Source organism: Neovison vison, chromosome 2 (genome assembly GCF_020171115.1).
Source record: "Neovison vison isolate M4711 chromosome 2, ASM_NN_V1, whole genome shotgun sequence".
Classification (NCBI taxonomy): Eukaryota; Metazoa; Chordata; class Mammalia; order Carnivora; family Mustelidae; genus Neogale; species Neogale vison.
Genome location: NC_058092.1, coordinates 42,826,996 through 42,846,536, shown reverse-complemented (window position 1 = coordinate 42,846,536; position 19,541 = coordinate 42,826,996). Strand labels below are relative to the sequence as shown.

General features: G+C 38.4%; 1 protein-coding gene across 1 annotated transcript in view; it reads right to left on the bottom strand.

The window, feature by feature from the left end:
* SCP2 (sterol carrier protein 2) overlaps positions 1-19,541 on the bottom strand; it is a 109,861-nt gene that overhangs the window by 76,925 nt on the left and 13,395 nt on the right. The window lies entirely within an intron of this gene.

The window sequence follows — 19,541 nt, the reverse complement described above, 5'->3', positions numbered from 1 at the left end:
CCACAGACTTAATGGATATGGATCTAAGGAAAATGTCTGAAAAAGACTTCACAGTAACATTTATAAAGTTGCTATTTAGGTTTGAGAAAAGCATTAGTGACAGTATAGAATCTCTAAGGGCAGAATGTAGAGCTACTGTTGCCGAAATTAAAAATTCTGTGAAGGAGATGCCATCTAAGCTGGATACTCTGAATGCCAGGGTAAATGAGAAAGAAGAGCGAATTAGTGATCTAGAAGATAAGCTGATAGAAAGGAAGGAAGTCAAGAATGATAAAGATAAACAACTACAAGCTCATGAGATCAGAAGTAGAGACATCAATGACACCATGAAACATTCCAAAGTCAGAATTATTGGGGTCCCTAAAGGGGTGGAGAGAGAGAGAGGACAAGGATATATACTTGAGCAAACCATAGCTGAGAATTTACCTAATCTGGGGAAGAAAAGAAGGATCCATGTCCTAGAGGCAGAGAGGACCCTTCCCAAGATCAATAAAAAAAGACCAATGCTCCAGTATATAATAGTAAAACTTGCTTATCTTAGAGCCAAGGCAGCTATCCTGAGAGAAGCTAGGGGGAAGAGATGTCTTACCTACGGAGGGAGGAACATCAGAATAACATTAGACCTGTCCACAGAGACCTGGCAAGCCAGAAGGGGTTGGCAAGACATAATCAGGGTACTAAATGAGATGAACATGCAACCAGGAATACTTTATCGAGCAAGGCTGTCATCCAGAATGGATGGAGAGACAAAGAGCTTCCAGGACAGGCAGAAAGTGAAAGGATATGTGACCACCAAGCCAGTGCCCGGCACGTGGTGGGGAAGGGCTGTTGTTCTATAGAAGAAAAAAGACCCCAAGAGTAATACAGACCAGAAAGTAACAGAGATAATCTATAGAAACACGAACTTCACAGGCAATAGATGGCACTAAATTCTTATCTTTCAATAGTTACTCTCAACATGAACAGCCTGAAAAATGAAATGGCACAGGGTTTCAGATTGGATAAAAAGACAGGGCCCACCCATACGCTGCCTACAAGAGACTCATTCAGAACCTAAAGACACCTCCAGATTGAAAGTAGGGAATGGAGAACGATTTATCATGCAGATGGACATTGAAAGAAAGCTGGGGTAGCAATTCTTATATCAGACAAACTGAATTTTTCAACCAAAGACTTTAGTAAGAGATGTAAAGGAACACTATTATCATACTTAAAAGGTCTATCCCACAGGAAAATCTAAAAATTGTTTAAGTATCTATGCCCCCAACATGACAGCAGCCAACTACATAAGCCAACTGTTAACCAAAGTAAAGAATCATATTGATAATAATACATTAATAGTAGAAGACCTCTCAGCATTAGACAGGTCATCTAAGCAGAAGATTAACAAAGAAACAAGAGCTTTGAATGACACTTTGTACCAGATGGACTTTGTAGATACATACAGAACATTCCACCCTAAAACAACATAATACTCATTCTTCTTGAATATACATGGAACTTCCTCCAAAATAGATAACATATTTGGCCACAAATCAGGTTTCAACCGATACCAAAAGATTGAGATTATTCCCTGCATGTTGTCAGACCACAATGCCTTGAAACTGGAACCCAATCACAAGGAAAAAATTGGAAGGAATTCAAACATGTGCAAGTTAAAGAACATCTTACTAAAGAATGACTGGGTCAACCAAGAAATTAAGGGAGAAGTTAGACAAGTCATGGAAACTAATGAGAATGAAATCACATCGGTCCAGAATCTATGGGATACTGCAAAGGCTGTCCTTTCAACAATGTGGAAGGATACAAATAAAAACCACAATGAGATATCACCTTACACCAGTTAAAATGGCAAAAATTAACAAGACAACAAACAACAAGTGTTGACGAGGATGTGTAGAAAGGGAAGCTCTCTTACACTGTTGGTGGGAATGCAAGTTGGTACAGCCGCTCCGGAAAACAAGATGGAGGTTCCTTAAGACATTAAAAAGAGAGCTACCCTATCACCCAGCAATTGCACTACTAGGTATTTACCCCAAAGAAAGTGAGAAGAAGGGGCACATGCACTCCAGTGTTCATAGCAGCAATATCCACAATAGGAGCTGACAGGCCCTTCAACAAATGAATGGATAAAAAAAGATGTGATTCATATATATAATGGAATATTACCCAGCCATCAGAAAGAATGAATACCTACCATTTGCATCGACATAGATGGAACTGGAGGGTATTATGCTAAGTCAAATAAGTCAAGCAGAGAAACAATTATATGGTTTCACTCATATGTGGACTATAAGGAATAGTGCAGAGAATCATAGGGGAAGGGATGGAAAACTGAAGGGGGAGAAATTGGAGAGGGAGATGAACCATGAGAGACTATGGACTCTGGGAAATAAATTGAAGGTTTTAGAGGGGACGGGGGCATGAGGAGATGGGGTTACTTGGTAATGGGCACTAAGGAGGGCATGTTTTGTGATGAACACTGGGTGTTATACCCAACTAGTGAATCATTGAACACTACATCAAAAACTAATGACGTACTATACAGTGGCTAAATGAACATAATAAAAAAAAGTGAAAAAAAAAAAAAAAAGAATATAGGAACAACTGAGGCACCTGAATGGCTCAGTGGGTTAAGCCTCTGCCTTTGGCTCAGGTCTTGATCTCAGGGTCCTGGGATGGAGTCCCGCATCGGGTTCTCTGCTTAGAGGGGAGCCTGCTACCCCTGCCTCTCTGCCTACTTGTGATCTCTCTCTCTCTCTGTCAAATAAATAAATAAAATAAAAATGTGTTCTTTAAAAAAAAAAGAATATAGGAAAAATGAAAGCCAAAGATAGTGAACCAATATCCTTAAAGCACTATATTGTTTTTAAAAAACTGATGCTAGACGTGCCTGGGTAGCTCAGTCGTTAAGCGTCTGCCTTTGGCTCAGGTCATGATCCCAGGGTCCTGGGATCGAGTCCTACATTGGGCTCCCTTCTCAGCAGGAAGCCTGCTTCTCCCTCTCCCAACACCCCTGCTTGTCATCCCTCTATTGCTGTCTCTCTCTCTGTCAAGTAAATAAATAAAATCTTAAAAAAAAAGATAAAAATCTGATGCTAAACTAGAATTCTGCACCCAGCAAATATATCTTCCAAAAAACAAGGTAAATAAAGACTTATTAAAACAGGGGCACCTAAGTGGCATTGGTTAAGTCTCTGCCTTCGGCTCAGGTCATGATCTCAGAGTCCTGGAATCGAGCCCCACATCAGGCTCCCTGCAGGGAGCCTGCTTCCCCCTCTAACTCTGTGTGCTGTTCCGCCTACTTGTGATCTCTCTTTGTCCAATAAATAAAATCTTTTAAAAATTTCTTGGGGCGCCTGGGTGGCTCAGTGGGTTAAGCCGCTGCCTTCAGCTCAGGTCATGATCTCAGGGGCCTGGGATCGAGTCCCACATCCAGCTCTCTGCTCCGCAGGGAGCCTGCTTCCTCCTCTCTCTCTCTGCCTGCCTCTCTGCCTACTTGTAATCTCCCTCTGTCAAATAAATAAATAAAATCTTTAAAAAAAAATTTTTTTTCTTAAAAAAAAAACATACAAAAGCTGAAGAGAATTTATCACCAGCAGATCAGCACTATATAAAATGTTAAGGAAAAGTCTTCAGGCAAATGGAAAATAATCCTAGAAGGAAATGTGAATCAATATAAAAGAATAAAGAGCTCAAAATAAAGAACAAAGAATAAAGAAAAATGTCAAATATGTGGATAAATACAAATTATCTTTAAAATAACTTCTAAATAATCTTTAAAAACTAAAATTATCTCTTTTTTTAAGATTTTATTTATTTATTTGACAGAGAGAGACACAGTGAGAGAGTGAACACAAGTAGGGGGAGTGGGAGAGGATGAAGCAGGCTCCCCGCAGAGCAGGGAGCACAATGCAGACCTTGATCTCAGGACCCCAGGATCCTGACCTGAGGCAAAGGCAGACACTTAACAACTGAGCCTCCCAGGTGACCTCAAAATAAAATTATCTTTTTTCAAAATTGATTATTTAAATAAATTCAGAGGATTCCTCTCAGGTCTTCTCTCTCTTCAGGAGCTTTATACTATCCCTCAATAAACTTTGCTTTGCTGCCCACAAAAAATAAAAAAATAAATAATAATAATAAATTCAATAACTGTTGTAGGGTTTATTATATATAGAGATAAATAAATAGATAGTTGTAAAATGTGCTTCTGTGCTTTTGTTTGAGGCAAACAAAAAAAAGACTTTGTAAGATTCTTATACTACTGTAGTGTACAGTCACAATACTACTCAAAGGTTGTCTGTGAGTAAGTTGAGAATACTTACTATGGGGGCACCTAAATGGATCAGTGGGGTAAGGCCTCTGCCTTCGGCTCAGGTTGTGATCCCAGGGTCCTGGGATCGAGCCCTGCATTAGGCTCTCTGTTCAGCAGGGAGCCTGCTCCCCTCTTCTCTCTCTGACTACTTGTGATCTGTCAAATAAATAAATAAAATCTTAAAAAAAAAAGAATACATACTATGCTCCACAGTACCAAAATAAAAGCCATTCACCACAACCAATGGGGATTTATTCCTGGGTTACAAGGATGGTTCAATATCCACAAATCAATCAACATGATATATCACATCAGTAAGAGAAGGGCTAAGAATGATATGAACATTTCAATAGATGCAGAGAAAACATCTGACAAGGTACAGCAATCATTCATGACAAAAGCCTTCAACAAAGTAGGGTAAGAGGGAACATACCTCAACTTAATAAAGCCATATATGAAAAACCCACAGATAACATCATCCTCACTGGGGAAAAACTGAAAACCTTTCCCCTAAGGTCAAGAACAAGACACTGATGTCCACACTCACTACTTCTACTCAACATAGTACTGTAAAGTGCTAGTCACAGCAATGAGATAACAAAAAGAAATAAAAGGAATACATATCAATAAGGCAAAAGTAAAACTTTCACTATTTGCAGATGAGATGACACTATATATTAAAAACGCAAAAGACTCCATTGAAAAACTGCTAGAACTGATAAATGAACTCAGTAAAGTCACAGGATACATTATCAACATACAGAAATCTATCGCATTTGTTTATACCAATAAAGAAGCAACAGAAAGAGAAACTGAGAAAACAATCCCACTTACAATTGCACCAAAAATAATAAGATACCTAGGAATAAACCTAATGAAAGAGGTGAAAGACCTGTACTCTAAAAAGCATAAAACACTGATGAAAGAAAGTTAAGATGACACAAAGAAATGGAAAGACGTGGGGCACTAGGATGACTCAGTTGGTTAAGCACCCAAACCTTGATTTCAGCTCATGATCATGAGATCAAGCCCTGCATCAGGCTCCACACTCAGAGCTGAGTCTGCTTGTCCTTCTCCCTCTGCTCCTCCTCTCCCTCTCTCTCAAATAAAATCGTAAAAAGAAAGAAAGAAAGAAAGAGAGAAAGAAAGAAAGAAAGAAAGAAAGAAAGGGAGGAAGAAATGGGAAGATATTCCATGCTCATGGGTCGGAAGAACAAATATTATTAAAATGTCTATACTAGGGGCGCCTGGGTGGCTCAGTGGGTTAAAGCCTCTCCCTTCGGCTCAGGTCATGATCCCAGGGTCCTGGGATCGAGCTCCGCATCGGACTCTCTGCTCAGTGGGGAGCCTTCTTCCTCCTCTCTCTCTGCCTGCTTCTCTGCCTACTTGGGATCTCTGTCTGTCAAATAAATAAATAAAAATCTTTTTTTAAAAAATGTCTATACTACCCAAAGTAATCTACACATCTAATGCAATCCTTTTCAAAATACCAATAGCATTTTTCATAGAGCTAGAAAAAAACAATCCTAAAATTTGTATGGAACCATAAAAGACCCTGAGTAGCCAAGCAATCTTGAAAAATAAAAGCAAAACTGGGGAGTGCCTGAGTGGCTCAGTGGGTTGAAGCCTCTGCCTTCGGCTCAGGTCGTGATCCCAGGGTCCTGGGATCGAGCCCTGCATCGGGCTCTCTGCTCAGCAGGGAGCCTGCTTCCTCCTCTCTCTCTCTCTCTCTGCCTGCCTTTCTGCCTACTTGTGATCTCTGTCTGGCAAATAAATAAATAAAATCTTTAAAAAAAAAAAAAAAAGCAAAACTGGATGCACCACAATTCTGGACTTAAGGTTATATTACAAAGCTGTAGCTATCAAAACAGTATGATACTGCCACAAAAATAGACACAGAGATCAACAGAGTAGAATAGAAAATCCAGAAATAAACCCACAATTATATAGTCAATTAATCTTTGACAAATCAGGAAAGAATAGCCAATGGGAAAAAGACAGTCTCTTCAAAAAATAGTGTTGGGAAAACTGGTCAGCAACATGCAAAAGAATGGAACTATACCACTTTCTTACACCACACACAAAAATAAATTCAAAGTAGATTAAAGGCCTAAATGTGTGACCTCAAACCATAAGAATACTAGGAAAGAGCCTTCTCTGACATCAGTTGTAGCAACGTTTTTTCTAGAAAGGTCCCCTGAGACATGGGAAACAAAAGCACAAGAAAAGAATCAACAAAACTAAAAAGAAACCCATGGAATGGAAGATATTTGCAAATATCATCTTGGATAAAAGATAAATATCAAAACATATAAAGAATTTATAAAACTCAACACCCAAAAAACAAATAATCCAATTAAAAAATGGGCAAAAGTCAAAGAGATGTTTCTCCAAGGAAGACATACAGATGGTCAACAGACAGATGAAAAGACAATCATCACTTATCATCAGGGAAATGCAAATCAAAACTACAATGAAATAGCACCTCATACGTGTCAGAATGGCTAAAATCAAAAACACAAGAAACAGGGGAGCCTGGGTGGCTTAGTGGGTTAAAACCTCTGCCTTCAGGTCAGGCATAGCCTTGACCCCAGGGTCCTGGGATCGAGCCCTGCATCAGGCTCTTTGCTCAGAGAGGGGGAGCCGGTTTCCCCCTCTCTCTCTGCCTGCCTCTCTGTCTACTTGTGATCTCTGTCTGTAAAATAAATAAATAAAATCATACACACACACACACACACAAGAAACAACAGGTGTTGGTGAGGATGTGGAAAAAGGGAATCCTCCACTGTTGGTGGGAATGCAAACTGGTACAGTCACTATGGAAAACAGTAGAGAGGTTCCTCAAAACATTAAAAATAAAACCTACCTTATAATCCAACGTTACTGTGAATTTACCCCAAGAATACAAAAACACTAATCCAAAGGGATACATATACCCCTATGTTTATAGCAGCACTGTTTACAATAGCCAAGATATGGAAAGAGCCCAAGTATCCATCAACTGATGAATGAATAAAGAAAATTTGATACACACACACACACACACACACACACACCGGAATATCATTTGGCGATAAAAAAGGATGAAATCTTGCCATCTGCAATGACATGGATGGAGATAGAAAGCATAATCCTAAGTGAAATAAGTTAGAGAAAGACAAATGCCATAGGATTTTACTCATGTGGAATTTAAGAAACAAAACAAAGGAGTAAAGGGAAAAAGAGAGAGAGACAGAGACAAATCAAGGAACAGATTCTTTTTTTTTCTTTTTTTTTTAAGATTTTATTTATTTATTTGATAGGCAGAGATCTCTAGTAGACAGAGAGAGAGAGGAGGAAGCAGGCTCCCTGCTGAGCAGAGAGCCCAATGCGGGGCTAGATCCCAGGACCCTGAGATCATGACCTGAGCCGAAGGCAGAGGCTTTAAACCACTGAGCCACCCAAATGCCCCCAAGGAACAGATTCTTAACTGTAGAGAACAAACTGATGGTTACCAGAAGGGAAGTGGGTGGGGGGAATTTGTGAAACAGGTGATAAGGCTTAAGGAGTCATGATAAACATCACATGATTAAAACAAAAAAAAAATCGGGGCACCACTGAGCCACCCAGGCACCCCAAAAAAGATATATATTATAAATCCTGAAAGCAAGACAAAACACCAGAGATAGAGTTAATGGGCTTATAAAATAACTGAAGTGAAATTACAAAAAAAAAAAAAAGAAAACCTGAACAGAAGACAAAGAGAAAAAGGAACAAAGAAGATATTGAACAAAAAGAAAATAAGTAGCAATGGGGCACCTGGGTGGCTCAGTTGGTTAAGCATCTGCCTTCAGCTCAGGTCAGATCCTGGGGTCCTGGGATTGAGCCCCACATCAGGGTCCCTGCTTGGTGGGGTGTCTGTTTGTCCTTCTCCCTCTGTCCCTCCCCCTACTTGCTCTGTCTTTGTCTCTCGGATAAATAAATAAAATCTTAAAAAAAAAAAAAAAGAAAGCAAATAAGTAGCAAGATAGTAGATTTAAAACAGTGCTATCCTAGTAAATGCTTAATAACAGGGTCACAAGGGTGGAAGAGACCTAACTGACATATTTACCAACTGATATATTTTGTTGTGTAAATACTCCCACCACAGCTAATTTAAATCACTGAAAGCAAGGATGAGAAGAGATATGCACAATAAAATCTTGCAAGCTGGTATGAACCAGTAGGTAACAGTTTCAGCTACAACTAATTTAAAACTTATATATCAATAACTATATTATATGAAAATACATAAAAAGCCTAGTTAAAAGGCAGAGACTGATATATTGCTAAAAAGCAAGATTCAACTATATGTTACCTACAAAGATTTAATTGAAAAATCTCAGTGAAATATCACCTAATACCTGTTAGAATGGCTATAATCAAAAAGACAAGACATAACAAGTGTAGGGGAGGTTGTGGAGGAAAGGGAACCTTTGTGCTTGATTGGTGCTCATGTAAATCTCAGCCACTATGAAAAATGGTATGGAAGTTCCTCAAAAATTAAAAAAAAAATACTACCATATGATTCAGCAATCCTACTTCTGTGTATTTATCTAGAGAAAAGAAAAACACTAACTCTAAAAAATACATGCATCCCCATGTCATTTACTGCAGCATTATTTACAACAGCCAAGATACAGGAATAACCTAAATGCCCACCAATGGATGAATGGACAAAGAAAATGCAGGGTAGGGGCACCAGGGTGGTATAGTCAGTTAAGTGTCTGACTCTTGGTGTCCATTCAGGTCATGACCTCGGGGTCCTGATCTTGGAGATCATGAGATCAAGTCCCACAGTGGGCTCCGTGTTTAGCAGAGAGTCTGCTTAAGATTCACTCCCCTTGGAGGGCCTGGGTAGCTCAGTCGTTAAGCTTCTGCCTTTGGTTCAGGTCATGATCCCAAGGTCCTAGAATCCAGCCCCATATCTGGCTCCCTTCTTGGTGGGAAGCTTGCTTCTCCCTCTCCCACTCCGCCTGCTTGAGTTCCCACTCTCACTGTGTCTCTTTCTGTCAAATAAATAAAAATCTCAAAAAAAACCCCAACCCTGTAACTTTAAAAAAAAAAATTCTCTTCCCTTTCCCTTTGCCCCTTCTCCTGTTCTCTCTCTCTCTCAAATAAATTTTTAAAAATAAATAAATAAAATAAAATAAAATACAGGGGGGTGTATATATTATATATATATTGGGATATTATTTGGCCATGAAAAAGAGTGAAATCTTGGGACACCTGGCTGGCTCAGTTAGTAGAGCATGCAACTTGTGATCTCAGGGTTGTGAATTCAAGCCCCATATTGGATGTAGAGATAACTTAGAAAAAAATAGGAAGAGGAATCAAATTTTGTCATTTATGATAACAAGGATGGAACCTGAGACATGGTAAGTGCAATAAATTAGAGAATGACGATACCATATGATATCACTTACACATGGAATCTAAAAAAATAAATAAGGGGCGCCTGAGTGGCTCAGTGTGTTAAGCATCTTACTCTTAATTTCAGCTTGGGTCATGATCTCAGGATCATGAGACTGGGCTCTGTGTTGGGCTCCACACTCAGAAGGGAGTCTGCTTGAGATTCTCTGCCTCTCCCTCTGCCTCTCCCCACCATTTGCACATGAATGCATGCTTTCTCTCTCTCAAATAACTATTTTTTAATTAATTAGTTAACTAATTAATTAAGCTCATAGATACAGAGAACAGATTGGTAACTGTCAGAAGCAGGGGGCAAAAGGTCGGCCAAATAGATGAAGAGAGTCAAAAGATACAATTTCCAGTTATAATATAAAAAGTCATAGGCGATGCCTGGCTGGTTTAGTCAGTACAGCACACAACTCTTGATCTCAGGGTTGTGAGTTTGGGTCCCACATTTGGTATAGAGGTTACTTAAAAATAAAATCTTTTAAAAAGTCATGGAGATATAATGTACAACATGGTGACTATAGTCAATAATACTGCATTGTATATTCTAAAACTACTAAAACTGTAAATCTTAAAAGTTCTTAAAAATTCTCATCATAAGAAAATAAGTCTAGGGTGCCTAGATGGCTCAGTCAGTGAAGCATCTGCCTTCAGCTCGGGTCATGATCCCAGGATCCTGGGATCAAGCCCTGCATCCACAGGGAGACTGCTTCTCCCTCTCCCTCTGCCTGCTGCTCTGCTTACTTGCACTCTCTATCTCTCTGTCAAATAAATAAATAAATAAATAAATAAATGAAATCTTGGAAGGAAAGTAGGAAGGAAGAAAGAAAGAAAATAAGTCTACCTGCCTCATCATCTTGTGGAAAACTGACAGGACTAGAGCCATTTTAAAACAGAGTTAGAACAGCCACTGTAGAGAAACTGCCTTTGTTTGAACTGGCTAAAACCTTCTGGACAAAACAGTAATTATGTTAAGCAATTACTTGAGAAGTGAACAGGAGAACAGACACCCTGATTACAAGACTGATGGTTATGTTCTTTTGGTGGGGGTGGGGGTTGCGGGGGGGTTGGGTGGGCAGCCAACAGTTAATGTATAACCAGGAGTAGTTTGGCTTGTAAACATAAATAAAAAACCTTTTTCCCCCTTCTATTCAACTCAGGTAATTGCCCCCTTCTTCTTCCTCTAAAAACCTGTTGCTTTCACCCTACAAGTGAGAATCCTATTTGGGTATTTAATTGAATCTGTCCTCCCCATACTGCAAGTCTTTAATTCCAAAAAAATGCTCATTTTCCTCTAAAAAAAAAAATCTATATGTGGTGACAAACCTTACCCAAACTTATTGTGATGGTCATCTCACAATATATGCAAACACTGAATCATTATATTGTATACCTGAAACTAATATAATTGTGTATGCCATTTATACTGCAATTTTTTTATTTTTTATTTATTTATTTTTAAAAGATTTTTATTTATTTATTTGACAGATGGAGATCACAAGTAGGCAGAGAAGCAGGCGGGGGGTGGGGGGAAGCAGGCTCCCCACTGAGCAGAGAGCCTGATGCAGGGCCTGATCCCAGGACCCTGGGATCATTACCTGAGCCAAAGGCAGAGGCTTTAACCCACTGAGACACCCAGGCACCCCTATACTACAATTAAAAAAAAAAAACTAATTCAAGCATAAAGACAGAAATAAGCAAAAGGATGGTAAAAGACATACTATTCTAATTCTGTTTAAGGAAAGCTGAAATGCCTATGTTAATATCAGACAAAACATATCTAAGATCAACGAACACTACAAGGGATAGAAGAGGTTATCCCACAATGATGAAAGGTTCAATTTATCAAGTACCTAACAATCCTAAATGCTACTATGCCTAATACCAGAGCTTTAAAATACATGAAACAAAAACTGATAGAACTGAAAGAAATAGACAAGCTGTCAGATTTAGCAGATCTCAATACCACCCCCCAATAACTGACAGAACAAGTAGACAGAAATATCATTAAGGATATAGAAGACTTGATCAATATTAACAATCAACGTGATTTACCATTTATAGAATACTACCCAATAACATCAGAGTACATATTCACCTCAAGCACAGAGACTATTTATCAAAACAGACCATATCCTGAGACAAAAAGTAAGTCTCAGTAAACTAAAAAGTATTCACGTCAGGGATGCCTGGGTGGCTCAGTGGGTTAAAGCCTCTGCCTTTGGCTTGGGTCATGATCCCAGGGTCCTGGGATGGAGCCCCGCATCGGGCTCTCTGCTCAGCAGGGAGCCTGCTTCCCCCCACCTCTCTGCCTGCCTCTCTGCCTACTTGTGATCTCTGTCTGTCAAATAAATACATAAAATCTTAAAAAAAAAGAAAAGTATTCACATCATACAAAGTATATTCTCTGACCACAGAGATTTAAAATGGAAACAAATAACAGAAAGATACCTGAAAATGCCCAAATATTTAAAATTAATATTTAAAAATTAAGCAACACGCTTCTAACACATGGATAAGAGAAATATCACAATGGAAATTTTTTTCACCTGTTTTTTAGATTCCAGTTAATTAACATACAGTATGATACTAGTTTCAGGTGCAGAATTTAGTGATTTGTCACTACATACAACACCCAGTGCTCATCACAAGTGCCCTCCTTAATATCCATCACCCATTAAACCTATCCTCCCCCAACTCCCCTCTGGTAACCATCAGTTTGTTCTCTATATTTAAGAGACTGTTTTCTGGTTTACCTCTCTTTTCTTTTTTATTTTTATTTTTTGGAATTTTTTTTTAAGATTTCATTTCTTTATTGGAGAGAGAGAGAGAGAGCACAAGCAATGGAGAGGGACAGAGGGAGAAGGAAAAGCAGGCTCCCCGCTAAGGAGGGAGCCCAACACAGGGCTCATTCACAGGAGCCCAGGTTTATGACCTGAGCCAAAGGCAGACGTTTAACCTACTGAGCCACCAAGGCATCCCTTTTTTTGGAAATTTAAATAATTTGAACTAAATGAAAATAAAAGCCTGACATAAGAAAATTTGTGGTATGCTGCTTAAGAGTGTTAAGTGTTTTTCTTTTTTAAGATTTATTTTATGTATTTGAGAGAGAGAGAGAGAAAATGGTATGGGGAGGGGCAGAGAGAGAGGGAGAGACAATCTTAAGCAGACTCCACAGTGAGTGCGGAACCCTGATGCTGTGCTCAAACCCATGACCCTGAGATTACGTCTTGAGCTGAGAACGAGTTGGGAGCTTAACTGACTGCGCCACCTGCTCAATCAGTGTTTTAAAAGAATCTACAGCATCAAATACCTACATTTGAAAAAAGGACAGATTTAAAAGCAATGCAACTTAATAGACTATAAAAATAAAGAGCAAATTAAACCCAATGTAAGAAAAGGGAAATATTAAGGATCACAGCTGATCTAACTAAAAAATTAACAGAATGAAATAAAACGAATATAAATTAGCAGAATGAAATAGAAGAGAAAAATAAGGAAAATCAATAAAAATAAAAGCTGGTTACTCTGACAAGATCAATAAAATTGGTAAACACCTTTTATTTTACTGATCATGGGAAAAAGAAGACAAAGATTAACAACATCAAAGGAAGAGCAAGGACATGTCCAAAGATTCTACTCTAGAGGTATACTATGGGAATAATATGATCAACTTTTTGTCAATGAATTCAACAATTTTTTTTTAAGATTTTATTTATTTATTTGACAGAGAGAGATCACAAGTAGGCAGAGAGAGAGAGGAGGAAGCAGGCTCCCCGCCAAGCAGAGAGCCCGATACGGGACTCAATCCCAGGACCCTGAGATCATGACCCAAGCCAAAGGCAGAGGCTCAACCCACTGAGCCACCCAGGCGCCCAATAAATTCAACAATTTAAATGAAATGGACAAATTCCTTAAAGGGTGTTATCAAAGCTCACCCAAAGTAATAATAATAATAATAACCTAAATAGTAATATATTTACTGAAGAAACTGACCTATTGAACTTTAAAGGTTAAAAACCTTCCCATAGGGGTGCCTGGGTGGCTCAGTGGTTTAAAGCCTCGCCTTCAGCTCGGGTCATGATCCCAGGTTCCTGGGTTCGAGCCCCGCATCGGGCTCTCTGCTCAGCAGGGAGCCTGCTTCCTCCTCTGTTTCTCTCTCTACTTGTGATCTCTATCTGTCGAATAAATAAATAAAATCTTTTTTAAAAAGATAAAAAATAAAAAACTTTCCCGGGGCGCCTGGGTGGCTCAGTGGGTTAAGCCGCTGCCTTCGGCTCAGGTCATAATCTCAGGGTCCTGGGATCCAGTCCCACATCGGGCTCTCTGCTCAGCAGGGAGCCTGCTTCCTCCTCTCTCTCTCTCTGCCTGCCTCTCTGCCTACTTGTGATCTCTCTCTGTCAAATAAATAAATAAAATCTTTAAAAAATAAAAAATAAAAACCTTCCCATAAAGAAAATGCCAGACCTAGACGTGGTTTTTAATAATTTTCAAATAAAAGTTATCAAGGTATTTATCATTCATTACCTAAGAAAAATACCTATTTTTCATGTGTCATAAATGTTAGGTACTCCCATTATGGACTCATCTAATAATCTTATTTTGTACTCTTCTCCAGCTGCCACCCGCCAATCCCATTTTTCAAACTATCCCCTGAACATATTAACTACTTTTTTTAGTAGTTTCCGTGCCTGACGTGGAACATGAATTCACAATCCTGAGATCAAGAGTCCCATGCTCTATTGACTAAGCCAGTGAGGTGTCCCTGAACATATTATATTGTGTTCATTCCAACATCTACAACTTGGCTCATGATGTTTTCTCCCATACCCAGGAAGAGCTCACCTTTCCCTATCTTTAATTATCTTTGTTTTAATATAATAATCATCCTTTTTTATATAATAATTTCATATAATTATTTCTCTTATTGTCTTTAAGATTCAACCTAACATTTCCCTCTTTCCGAAAAAGTTCTCTAAGGGAAAAAGGGAAATAGCTCTTGTTGATTTGAATGCCTATAATGTACCAGACACTCTCACGATTAGTAAGAGATACTATCACATGCATTTAATTTAATTTGACATAGAGGTCCTTAATGTTTGAACAGAGAGAACTGAATCAGATTGATCTCATAAGTTAAATAATAGTATAATCTTAGATGAACAGGCTAAAAGTTATCTTCATCTCATTTTCTAACAATGATCCTAGTTTTAGGGGCACCTGGCTGGCTCAGTCAGAAGAGCATGTAACTCTTTTTTTTTTTTTTTTTAAAGATTTTATTTACTTATTTGACAGACAGAGATCATAAGTAGGCAGAGAGGCACGCAGAGAAAAAGAGGAGGAAGCAGGCTTCCCACTGAGCAGAGAGCCCGATGCCGGGCTCGATCCCAGGACCCTGAGATCATGACCTGAGCCGAAGGCAGAGGCTTAACCCACTGAGCCACCCAGGCGCCCTGAGCATGTGACTCTTGATCTCAGGGTCATGAGTTTGAGCCCCACTTGTGTATCATGATTACTTTAATGAATAAAACTTAAAAAAAAAAAAAAAACAGGGGTGCCTGGGTAGTGCAGTCAGCTGAGCAACAACTCTTGGTTTCAACTCAGGTCATGGGATCAAGCCCCTCATGGGGCTTCTGTCTCAGTGTAGAATCTGATTGAGATTTTCTTTCCCCTCTCCCTTTGCCCCTGCTCCCCTCTAAAATAAACAAATAAATCTTTTTTTAAAACACACATACACACAATGATTCTACTTTTATACTGTAGTGCCTTCTATAGAAAAATCCGTATTTACCAGAGATCAATTCCTACGTACTCAAATTTTAAACAGTCATCAAGTATATAACTTAAGAAGAAATTTCCCTTGAAAAAAATACATATATATTAGAAATTGCCTACTTTCCCCTAAACAAAACTAAAAAGTAGGAACTATTATTAAATGATTATTACTAAAATGAAGATTACCTTTAAAATGAAGAAAATAGGATTAAACTAAAATAGAAATCTTTAAAATCATGTTGATAATCAACTCAAAAGCCCTCAATCTCTAAATTGTCAAAAATTGCTTTAAAAGTCACTTACACTTGCTTTAAAACTGCTTTGAAACATTTTAAAAACTGGGGCACCTGGCTGGCTAAGTCGGTGGGGCATGTGACTCTTGATCTTGGGGTCTTGAGTTCAAGCCCCATGTTAGGCCTACAGCTTACTTAAAAAAAATAATAATCTTTTAAAATTGTTTTTTACAAACAGAATATAAGACTATTCTAAAGGTGGCATAAGCCCAAAACTCAATACCCATAAATACACATAAAAAATATCTATAATCTTCTTTTCTAGTAATATTCTTCATATAAAGACAATACGAGGGGCACCTGGGTGGCCAAGTTGGTTGAGCCAACTCTTGGTTTCAGATCAGGTCATGATCTCAGGGTTGTGAGATCAGCCTCACATTGGGCTCCATGCTCAGCATGGAGTCTGCTTGGGATTCTCTCTCCCTCTGCCCCTCCTGCTCATGCTCTCTCTCTCTCTCTCAAATAAATCTTAAAAAAAAAAAAAAAAAAAAGACAACACTAATACTCACCCCACTATTCCCTTTGCTTTTGTTTTATTTTGTTTTGTTTTGTTTTGCAGTTTCACTGTGGGGTTTCTTTTTTTATTTATCCTAATTTGGATTGACTGGGATTTTTCAATCTGTAGATTAGTGTCCTTTGCCAGTTCAAGAAAATTAGTAGTCGTTTACTCTTCAAATAATGCCTATGCCCTATAAAACAGCCAGAAAACAATTAACAAAATGTCAGTAAGTCCCTATCAATAATTACTTTAAATGTAAACAAACCAGGGCGCCTGGGTGGCTCAGTGGGTTAAGCCGCTGCCTTCGGCTCAGGTCATGATCTCAGGGTCCTGGGATCGAGGCCCGCATCGGGCTCTCTGCTCAGCAGGGAGCCTGCTTCCTCCTCTCTCTCTGCCTGCCTCTCTGCCTGCTTGTGATCTCTCTCTGTCAAATAAATAAATAAAATCTTTAAAAAAAAAAATAAAATAAAAAAATAAATGTAAACAAACCAAATTCTCCAATCAAGAGACAGAGTGGCTGAATGGATTAAAAAAAATATATCCACTAATATGCTGCCTATAAAGACTCACTTTCAGATGTAAGACACACAGCTTAAAAGTAAAGTAATGGAAAAAGACATTCTATGCAAATGAAAATTAAAAGAAAGCTGAAGTTGCTATAGTTACATCAGATAAAACAGATTTTAAGACAAAGACTATAATAAGAGACAAAGGTCATTATATAGGATAAACTAAAACCTACTTTGTTTGTTACACATAAGATTCAAATATTCACTCTAAAGAAAAACACTTCATTATTCTGGCTTTCCTCTATAGTCACATGTTGATATATATACTAAACCATAATTAGGGGCGCCTGGGTGGCTCAGTGGGTTAAGCCGCTGCCTTCGGCTCAGGTCATGATCTCAGGGTCCTGGGATCGAGTCCCACATCGGGCTCTCTGCTCTGCAGGGAGCCTGCTTCCTCCTCTCCCTCTCTCTGCCTGCCTGTCTGCCTGCTTGTGATCTCTGTCTGTCAAATAAATAAATAAAATCTTAAAAAAAAAAAAATAAAATAAACCATAATTATGTTTGTTCTTATTATTTTAAGTCAGGGTTTTTTTTTTTTAAAGATTTTTTTTATTTATTTGACAGAGAGAGATCACAAGTAGGCAGAGAGGCACGCAGAGAGAGAGAGAGGAGGAAGCAGGCTCCCCGCTAAGCAGAGAGCCCGATGTGGGACTCGATCCCAGGACCCTGAGATCATGACCTGAGCCGAAGGCAGTGGCTTAACCCACTGAGCCACCCAGGCGCCCTTAAGTCAGGTTTAAAACCTCAAAATCAGTCATCTAATGATAAAGGGGTCAATCCAACAAGATGACATAACATTTATAATTACTCACAGGAACACCTAAATGTATAAACCAAATGCCAACAGACCTACTGGGAGAAAGAAGCAGCAACGCAATAATTAATACTCTACTTTCATCAATAGATAGATTATTCAGACAGAAAATCAATAAGGAAACATTGAACCAGACAGATGGACTTAACCGATATATACAAAACATACCATACAAAAGCAATAGAATATACATTCTTCTGTGGCACACATGGAACATTCTGAATAAATGATGTGGGAGTCCACAAAACATGTCTTAATAAATTTAAGACTGAAATCATTAAGCATCTTTTCCAACCACAATGGTATAAAACTAGAAATCACCTACAAGAAGAAAGCTAGAAAATTCACAAATATGTGGAAATTAAACAACATGCTACTGAACAATCAATAGGTCAAAGAAATAAAAATACAAAAAATCTTAAAATGAATGAAAATGGAAATACAACATACCAAAATTTACAGGAGCAGCAAAAGCACTTCTAAGAGAGAAGTTCATAGTGATAAACTCCTACACTGAGAAACAAGATCTCAATAAAAACCACACAAAAACAATCAAACAAAAACATTTAACCTTACACCTCAAGGAACAAGAAAAGACACACAAACTAGGCCCAAAGTTACTAGTGAGAAGAAAATAACAAAGATCAGAGTGGAAATAAATGAGAGAGTAAAAAGCAAACAGAAAAGATCGGTGAAACTCAAGGCTAGTTTTTAAAAATAAACAAAATGCCCATGCCTTATTTTCTCTCTCACTACTTCTTATCAGTTAATTCAATTAAACATAATTATATCTTATCACACTATTCTCCATTTATCTTAACTTTCTGCCAATTTTTCATCTTTTTTCTAAAACATAAGACTACTGTTTAGAGTGTATTCTAAATAATTATTTCTAATCTAGTCCAGTTTCACTAATTCTCCTTTTAGTTATATAGAGTCTATCAAACCTATCTTCTGATTTCTTGATTTTATTTTATTTTTCTTTTCTATAAACTCTATTTTTTTCATGCCTATAATGTTCCTTTTCACAGTTTCCTATACCCTTGGGATATTTCCAAGCATGTCTTTTATTTCTTCAAACATGGTTAAGTATGCCTCAATCTGTGTTCAATAAATCCAGTTTCTGAGGTCTTCAGAGATCACTTTTTTTTTTAAAGATTTTATTTATTTATTTGACAGAGATCACAAGTACGCAGAGAAAGAAGAGGAAGAAGGCTCCCTGCTGAGCAGAGTGTGTGTGATCCCAGGACCCTGGGATCATGACCTGTGCCGAAAGCAAAGGCTTTAACCCACTGAGCTACCCAGGCACCCCTTCAGAGATCATTATTTACTGTGCCTTCTTTCTCCTGGCTCTCAGTTACGGTGTCCTGTTTCTTTAATACCTGGTTAACTTTGCCTGCTTAGAAAATTACTTGAAGAGTTCTCAAAGTCTCCAAAAGAAAACGCTTACCTCCAAAAGCAAATTCACACTTCTGTCTGTTTAGTGCCTAGGTAACTACCATTCTGGAAGCAACTTAGACTCAATTCAAGGTTTGAGGTTTCTTTGACTGCCATGTAATGAGAATTTTGGTAGCAATTTCAATGATGAATAGCTTATGATTTATTAATTATCAATGAAAGGTTTTTCTGGGGGATTTCTTTCCTTCTCTTTTTTCTTCTTTGTTCTGCTCAGTGCCAAGTCAAGTCTCCTTGTGATCTCATGAAAGAGGGGGGAAAAGGGACACAGAGGAGGATCACAGTTTTTCTTTAGGTTCACCCTTACCCAAAGGGTTTATCCCCACAGAGCCCCCATTTTATTGTGGGGAGTGGTTACTAAATTTCTGATCATGGGAGGACC